This window comes from Convolutriloba macropyga, chromosome 1, assembly GCF_964194025.1.
Source record: "Convolutriloba macropyga chromosome 1, txConMacr16.3, whole genome shotgun sequence".
NCBI classification, from domain to species: domain Eukaryota; kingdom Metazoa; phylum Xenacoelomorpha; order Acoela; family Convolutidae; genus Convolutriloba; species Convolutriloba macropyga.
Genome location: NC_134468.1, coordinates 85,343,216 through 85,351,708, shown reverse-complemented (window position 1 = coordinate 85,351,708; position 8,493 = coordinate 85,343,216).

Genomic DNA, 8,493 nt, shown 5'->3' with positions numbered 1-8,493 from the left:
AAACCTAGGAAAAGATAATTAGGCTAAGAGCCCAGTACCTCTTTTTCCACTTTTAAATGTAACTTCAAGGTATTCAACCATTCAAGGTATTTTAAAAATACAATATGCGTACGCGTCATTACACAGTTTACTTGATCCGGGTATTTTTCCGAAAAAAATCTCGCGTTAATGCTTAAAGTCATTGCACAAATTAAAATACTATTTAATTTGAAACATGGTAAAAAAAATAGTGAGATGCTTTGAGTCAATTTTACATGTTTGCTTTGATGTCTTCATGTAATTGCAAGTAAGCGCACCTAAGTATATAATTAATGGGGTTAGCTACAAATGTAGTGCAATTAAGTTACCGTCGTCTTCTGAATGTCAGACTAGGCCAACAGTCAGAGGATTATGTCCCTTAGAAGATTGATCAAATGGAATTTTTTATAGGTGAACCTAGAACAACCTTGTAACTCTGCTAATTCCCCTCTGCTGCTCTTGTGCGCGGTTTAAGCTATATTGTCTAAAAAGTAGTTCAATCGCAATCAAGAAAGAAATCCTAAAACTGGTAATCAAAACATCAGAGATAAATAGTGGACACTTAGTGGTCATTTCCCTTGTATCAAAAACTGCTGCCAAATATTGTTCATTTATTGGCTAAATTTGAGTAAACGACCTTTGGATTCTCATGTAGCCAAACCCTGATTACTTTATAACTTTATGCCGTTAACATTTGATTCACTCTTTGCCCAGTAAACAGCTCAACGTTCTTTGGAGCAGCTTCTAACACTCGCTTTCCGCTAAAAACACCAATTAGCTGTAATCATTCCCTTTCAAAAGTCTCGCTTTTTAATTCGTTCACTAAGCTTAATCCAAAAGCTAAGACAAGGCATCCTCCAAATTATTATAAGCTTTTTTTGTCAGTTCCCTTTAGTTAAGAATATGCCGAAAATACTAACTTTCCTATAAGCCCATTAATTGACCCCCAACTGTAAATCAGTCGTCAGCAAAAACAAACATGTGGTTTCATTTCAACTGTTATATATCCTGAATTTGCACGTAAACAACTGTTTTTGAATAAAAATGTCAAAAACCATCATATCACGGTACTTCCGATGTTTTATTATTTCGGGGATTGGCGATAAGAATGATCCGCAAAAATTACCAGTGGACAATTTTGTGTATGTGCTATTAATTTTTGGTAAATGTCCAATTAACATAACTATCGAGGAGGTTTAGTGACATGATTTCAGAGTTGGTACGTCTTTAAAAGCAAAAAATATATACTTCCAGTTCGATTCTGGTTCTCTTTAAACTATCAACTTCAGGTCATAATTGGTTAAATACATTTGGAATGTCCATATTGACTGTGGCCTGATGCACATAAACAAATTTGCTGAGTAATTAAAATATATTGACGGGTCAGTATGCTTTTTCTAAGTAAATTGTTTGTTTTGGATATGTCACTTCACCCTCCCTTCTGGTAGTTAAAAAAAAACAATTATAACAGCATGTTTAAATCAGACAACAATCTCTAAACTGCTTCGCTTGATCTGCTCCAGTCGGCTCTAAAATAAAAGCATCCGTTCCACAGTTTCACACTTTGCGGATTTGGGTCAGTATTTGCAACAAGTTTATACTTTTGAATGCAAATAATTTTTTGCTGGACAGGAAAAGACAGCATTGTTGGAAATTAGGCTACAAATCATGCAACCTAAGTTTCAAAACATGACGTAAAAAGAATCTGCGATTTCAAATTTGATCATTTTCGAATTATATAGAACGTCTGAGGTGTTATATGCGATCAATTAGTGTAAAAAGTATTTTTCCTCAATCTGATGGTCTCAATTTTTTAATGCCTCGCCTCTAGATTTGTATGCATGAGATTTTCACTCTTAATATTGCGTGTTATTTTTTACATGATAAATTGCTATATAAAGCAAAAAACATAATATTAGTAGTTACAGAACTAAACTACAGGGTTCAGAACTTAAATAGCACTGGGATCCATTTTGCTGGCCAAACCATACTGGAGGTTCACATATAGAACGAAAAATGTCATTAAGGTACTGAAAAACCCTGGCAACAAAAAAGGGGAGAAAGAAATTAGGTCCGTGCTAAAATTTAATTTTAATTGGTAAAAATAACTGAGAGAACCGATCGCTTGGTAATTTTTAATCAACCTCCGTGGTAAGACAGGACTCCAGAGACGCTTTTAATGAAAAACTATACGTAAGGCCAGTTTTTTTTGTTGCAATTTTTTTGAGTAGAAAAATGGAAAAAGATAACGGACGTAATATATCAAAATATACAATTTTATAAGTGTACGAATGATCTGCAGAATTAAGCGAAAACTTGGTTGGGTTAAAAGTGGTAGCTTTGATTATCAAAATCACGCAAAAGCACGTGATACGCTGAAAAAAGTATATTTGAAATGCATTGGCGAACAATTTTGAACTGTGAGATGACGACGGTGTACTAGATAGTTAGGATAATTCTCTTTTCCAAATATGTCTGCGTTTTCCATGCGGTCAAAAAAAAAATTTCAAAACTTTAAATAACTATTATCTGTTTCAACCGTTCTATTGTGTCTGAGCAGAATGAAAAGATTTTATGTTGCACTGCAGTAAAACAGTGACAAGAACCGCTTAAGCAGTTTTAATTCAATTTGGATTTTGGTCAGTATTCCGACAAGTTTAAATTTTTGAATGTGACTCATTTTCGCTAAACAGGAAAAACCAATTTTTTAAACTAGACATAAAATGATGCATTATATTTTTCACAAAAAAACGTAAATGGAATCTACGTGTTCAAAACTGATCAAAATCTATTATTTTAAACGTCTGAGGTGTCATATTCAATCAACTATGAAAAATGCTTTTTTCCTACTCTGATGGTCTCAGTTTGTTTTGCCTCCCTTCTAGATTCGTAGGCATTGCATTTTTGATACGTTTTTGCGAGTTGTTTTTCAAAATGGTTAAAATGCGAAACAAATCAATACACAAAATTGGCAGTTACAGAAAAAAATCAAAAGTTTTTAAGTTTAATTAGCAGTGGCGTCCACTTTTTTGGCCCCATCATACTGTACGTTTACATAGCGAGAGAAAAGGCAAAAATGGACGAAAATAAAACTGAAAACAATATTGAAAAACGGGGAGAAAGAAATTAGGTCCGTGATGAAGGTTGGTTCTAATTGGTAAAAACAAGTCACAAAACGGACCTCTTGGAGTAGAGTTTTTGATGGCGTTCTCTTGAAATTTAAAAATTCAGAGAGGTTTAATTGAACTCCAGTGCAGCGCTTATTTTTTTGAGGTTTTCGTCGTATTTTGTTCCTTTGCTGTCAGCTTCGCGGAGCAAAGACACACTTTGATTTCTAGACGGGGTTTCGCCAAACGAAAAACCTACTTAGTTTCTTAGCTCAACTTCGCGGAGCACAATCAAAAGAGAGTGAAAACTAAAGAGAGTGGAAACTTCGCGGAGCACAATCAAATTAGACAATGAAAACTAAAGCAGTTATCAACAAAAGGAAGAAAGAATAGACAAGTCTGATCATCCAGCGAGAAATGTAATAAGGATGAACAGACAACTACTGACAAGCGGGAATCATGAGATAAAAGCTGAATAAAATAATGAAATGAAGGGCAAACTAAAAAGAATTAAATACTGCATCATATTTAAGAGTTACCGTACTGAATTATTCAATGATTATCTGGTATCACATACCATCTAGAACTTCAAAAAAACTGTACAAATGGAAAAATTGTTAATAATAGTAACAAATTTACAATTTTCATACTTGGTCCCCGGTTGAAAATGAAACACAGAAATATTACAAAGTTTATCCTCGGAGTTGTTTCGTGATGAGGAAAACATATCTATCAAACGTTATGTTTCGATCTCAAATGAATGCCTCTTGTACTGTTTCCGAAAATTCTGCAGTGGACAGAGTGACGACCACGATGTGCAGATTCGAACTGTTAAGAAATCGGTGCCCCTCCAAACCGATGCTGAGGATGAGCAATGAGACGGATTTTCGGTCGGCGAGTAGCCATGGTATATCAACAAATTTTTTCAATTTCCACCAGTCATTGGCTTTTATGTTGCCGGCTTTTTTCTGTTGAGCATTTCGGGCTTTGCGTTTCAGTCCTGTTTGTGCTGAGGAACCGATGATTGTTTCCCCGTAGATGGGTTCCAGGGGCAAGTCCACCTTTTCTGGTTGGAGGCCGAGAAGTGTAACCAAGATGATATTGTCCTTAATATCATGGCTAATTTTTGTACGGTACGCTCCATTTTTCCTAACGGAGAGGTAGGTCAGGTGTAGGTTTTTCCCAGAAGGTATTGATCCCCAGGGGAGAAAACTGAAGCCGTTATCAACAGAAGTAAGTGTGAACAGACATGTCTGATCATCCAGCGGTAACTGAAATAGGGATGAACAGACCAAACTAACAGGCGGGAAACAGGAGATGGGAGGTGAAAAAATAGAGAAGTAAAGGGCAATCTAAAACGAACTAACCACTGCATTATATTTAAGGTTTACTGCACTCAATTAATTAAAGATGATCAAATATCACATTCCGCTAGAAACTAAATAAAAAATGTACAATTGGAACAAATTTCAATAATAAAAGCTTATTTACAATTTTAACACCTGGTCACTGGATGAATATGAAACATGGAAATGTCCCACTCTTTCTCATCGGATTTTTTCCGTGATGAGGAAAATATATCTATTAAAGGTTATGTTTCGGTGTTCAAATGAATGCCTCTACTGCTATTTTCCAAAGTTTTGCAGTGGATGGAGTGTCGACCATGATGTGCAGGTTTTTTACTGTTAGTAAATTGGTGCCCCTGCAAACCGATTCTGAAGTAGAGCAATGCGTCTGTTTTTTGGTCGGCGAGTTGTCGTGGTTTGTTTGAACACATTATTTTAATTTCCCTCAGACTTTGGCGTTTATTTTGCCGGTTCTTTTTCTGCTGAGCTTTTCAAGCAATACGTTTCCGTTCTGTTTGTGCTGAGGAACCGATGATTGTTTTGTCGTAGATGGGTTCCAGGAGCAATTCCACCATTCTTGTTTAGGGATCGAGAAGTGAAACCAAGATGGTATTCTTTTTAGCTTTCAAGGCTAACTTGTATTGTACGCTCCAATTTTTCCCAACGGAGAGGTGTGTCAGCGGTGGATTTTTCCCAGAACGCATCAATCCCCAGGGGATTTCGATTAGTAGGTGAAGGCGCGAAAACACTTTTTGAATTCTAGGTGGGATTTCGCCAAACGATTTGTTTAATTAATTTATGAGCTTAGCTTTGCAGAGTGCAATCAAAAGAGTTTGCATTACTGAATTCGAATTGGATAAATTTAAACAATGAAAACTGAAGTGCTTATCAACACAAGTAAGTATGAACAGACATTTCCGATCATCCAGCGGGAAATGAAATTTGGAATAACAGACAACAACTGAGAAGCGGAAAACATTAAATAAGATCTGAATAAAATAGGGAAATTAAGGGCAAACTAATATGAACTAAATACAGCATCATATTTAAGATTTACTGCTCTGAATTTTTTTAAGATGGTCAGGTATCATAGTTCTATTCGCTCAATTAGTCAGCCAAATCTAAATTTTGAAAATCAAAATGTGTTGTTGAGTTTAGTCAAGTCCAAAAAGTGAAGAAATCAAGTTGTTTCAAGGAAAAAAATTTCAATGAGATTGAGGCAATTGAGTTAGAGTGAGCTTTTTTAAAGCGAATTTTTTGACGTGCTGGAATTTTTTATAGCAATTTGCTTTTACGGGTGGCAATTTGATTTTAGTTTTTGCTCATTCTTCTCGGAAATTCTCCTGAATTCTACTAAAAAACTATATAGATGATTTATCAGTGCGTAGTTTAAGATTTTTGAAACTTTCAAACAACGAATGAAGCTACAAAAATGCTCCTACTTTTTGTTTTTATCCCTGAGCCAGAATTTTTTAACTTGGACACTGTTTGCTTTCATAAGGTTTCTTGTTTTTGGTTGATTTTTACGTTTTGCCATTTGATTTTTATTTTGCGTTGTTTGACTTTTTTATAAGAACTGGTGTTATCGTCCGCAATATGATGCAAAGTCTAATCCACTCAATTTTTTCAGGTTTAATTTAGTTTTTCTATAATTTTGATTTTTATTGTTCTCAAACAGTTTAGGTGGATTCTTGATTCATACCTCCAAGTCTGGTCGGTTTGTTAACTATTTTTCGTAGTTCTTTCAGTACGGAAACTGGTTGAAACATAAAAATAAAAATTTGTTTATATTTTTAATATATATATATAAACGTGTTTTAATGTCTGTGACGCCTCATTTTATATTTTGCCCGATTTTGTCAAAATACTCCATTTTTATTTTGCTTTCAATCAATTTTTCAGCCAATTTGGTGCCAATTTGTATCGCAAATTTTTAAAAACGGTTTATGTCAGCAATTCATGTTGTTGGTTTGATATTTTGGGCTTTAGATTAGAAAAAAATTCTAGGGGTTTTTAAGATTTTTGAAAACATTTTATTTTTTTTTTAAACACAAGGCTCAATGTTTCATTGAATATCAATCTCATCAGTAAAATAAAGGAATATATTTTTCAGAGCTTGTCGTGCCGTTTTTCGTTATCAAGATTTTTGTTGCAAACGTATGATGTCAGTTGAAATTGAATCGTCTTTCGTTCAATTCATTCTTGCATATTTTGTTAGATTCGCATTTGCTTCGTCAATTTTAATCTCACTGAAGAACTTGATAGTTGTCATTTGCATGAATACTTTTTTGGTCCTATATGACTCAACTCCCTCTCATTAAAAATTTCCCTCTCTTTCAAATTGATTATTGATAATTTTATTAAGGGAAAATGATGTCAATTGAAGATATGAAAATTGAATTAGAAAATTGTTTGACGAAAGTTTTATAAAAGTCAAAATCAATAACGACATCATTGAAATTTTTATAATGAGTCTCTTACTTAGAACAAACACAATCTCAATCATCAAAAATCTATCTCAATTTTTGAGCATTAGAGAAAAGATAAAAATTAAAGCTAATGGACTGTCACTTATTGTTCGTAATGTGTGTGTATCAATAAAATTTTGTACTTCTTTTTATTTTTTGTGCATTTTTTCCAAAATTTCAAGACATATTTTCCTGACCTTTTGGTGTACATCTGTTATTCAAAATCAAAAGTGAGCTTAGAACATACTTAGTCCTCTTTTAGCATAGGCTTCTACGCATGAAATTTACACCAGAATTAATAAATAAAATCATGCGAAAGCCGTTTTGTCTGCTCTTAGGGTTATTGAAATCTTTCGGAATTTTTTTCCATCTTTTAAAATTCGGATATTAATCTTGCAAAAATCTGCTTGGATTAGCAGAGTAACGAGCTAGCATTTGATTTACAAAATAAATAATTTTGGTTTATCTTGATCGATCTTTTGAAGGACAGGGTCTCCTCACTGTGCGACCGAGCCGAAACGCAGAAGACGATAGGAAAAAAGGTCATCACCATTATACTCCCCCTCACCACGAGGTTATACGACCATACCAATTAAAACACTTAATGAAGTTACTGCAAAATCTCTTGAGTATTGTAATCTAGTCAAGCGACTATAAGATAGCAATTGACTCCATGGAAAAATAGCTTGCAAAAATGATTTAAAAAATATAAAAGAGTTTTCGAATTCTGAAAATTTTCAAGATTTAGTTTAATTCCAACTCGCCAAATTTTCGGTACGTGTTGTCAATCCTTATTTGTAAATTATGTACACTAAAGCCAGTGATAAATAATTTTAACTAATCACTATTCGTTTTTAACTAATCACTCTATTCACTTTTTAACTAATCACTATATTCACTTTTTAACTAATCACTATATGCTATCCCTTTTTAAGCACCAAATTATTGGCCGTGGTGACACTGAGCAGAGTGAAAGAGATACCAAAACATTGAAAATTATGACGGATATGATGCATGTGTTTACTTCTTCTTTTACATTTAAAAAAGACCTCGACCGTTAGGGACACTTTTTATATCATCATTATATCATTTTTATATCATCGAGTGCATTTAAATTACTTCTTAAGTGTTTCAATTCGTATTCGACTAATGCGACTAATTTCCAGAAAACTTTTGCTCATGATCGTTGTCTAAAGGCTATAAACATTCAGTTCTCCTAATCGAGTTTTCGCCTATACCACCACCCCCCCCCCCATTATAGTCGTGACTAGATCAAAAATATGACTAATGCTCAGCTTCAAAGTGTCAGAAATTTGGGATGCACAGATTTATGACACAATTTGCTTTAAATACTCGTCGGTCTGTAAAATGCTGCGAAAAGAATAAATGTTTTCATGTACATAGTAAGTGTCAGAATAAAAACGTGAATAAATAATTCTAATATGAAACCAAAGCAGCCGTATACTAAAAGCTGTTTTATATTTCAATGTCGTATTTCAATTTTTGAACGAGAATGTTGACTTCCATTTAATTGTGTATTATGACAGTTTGGCA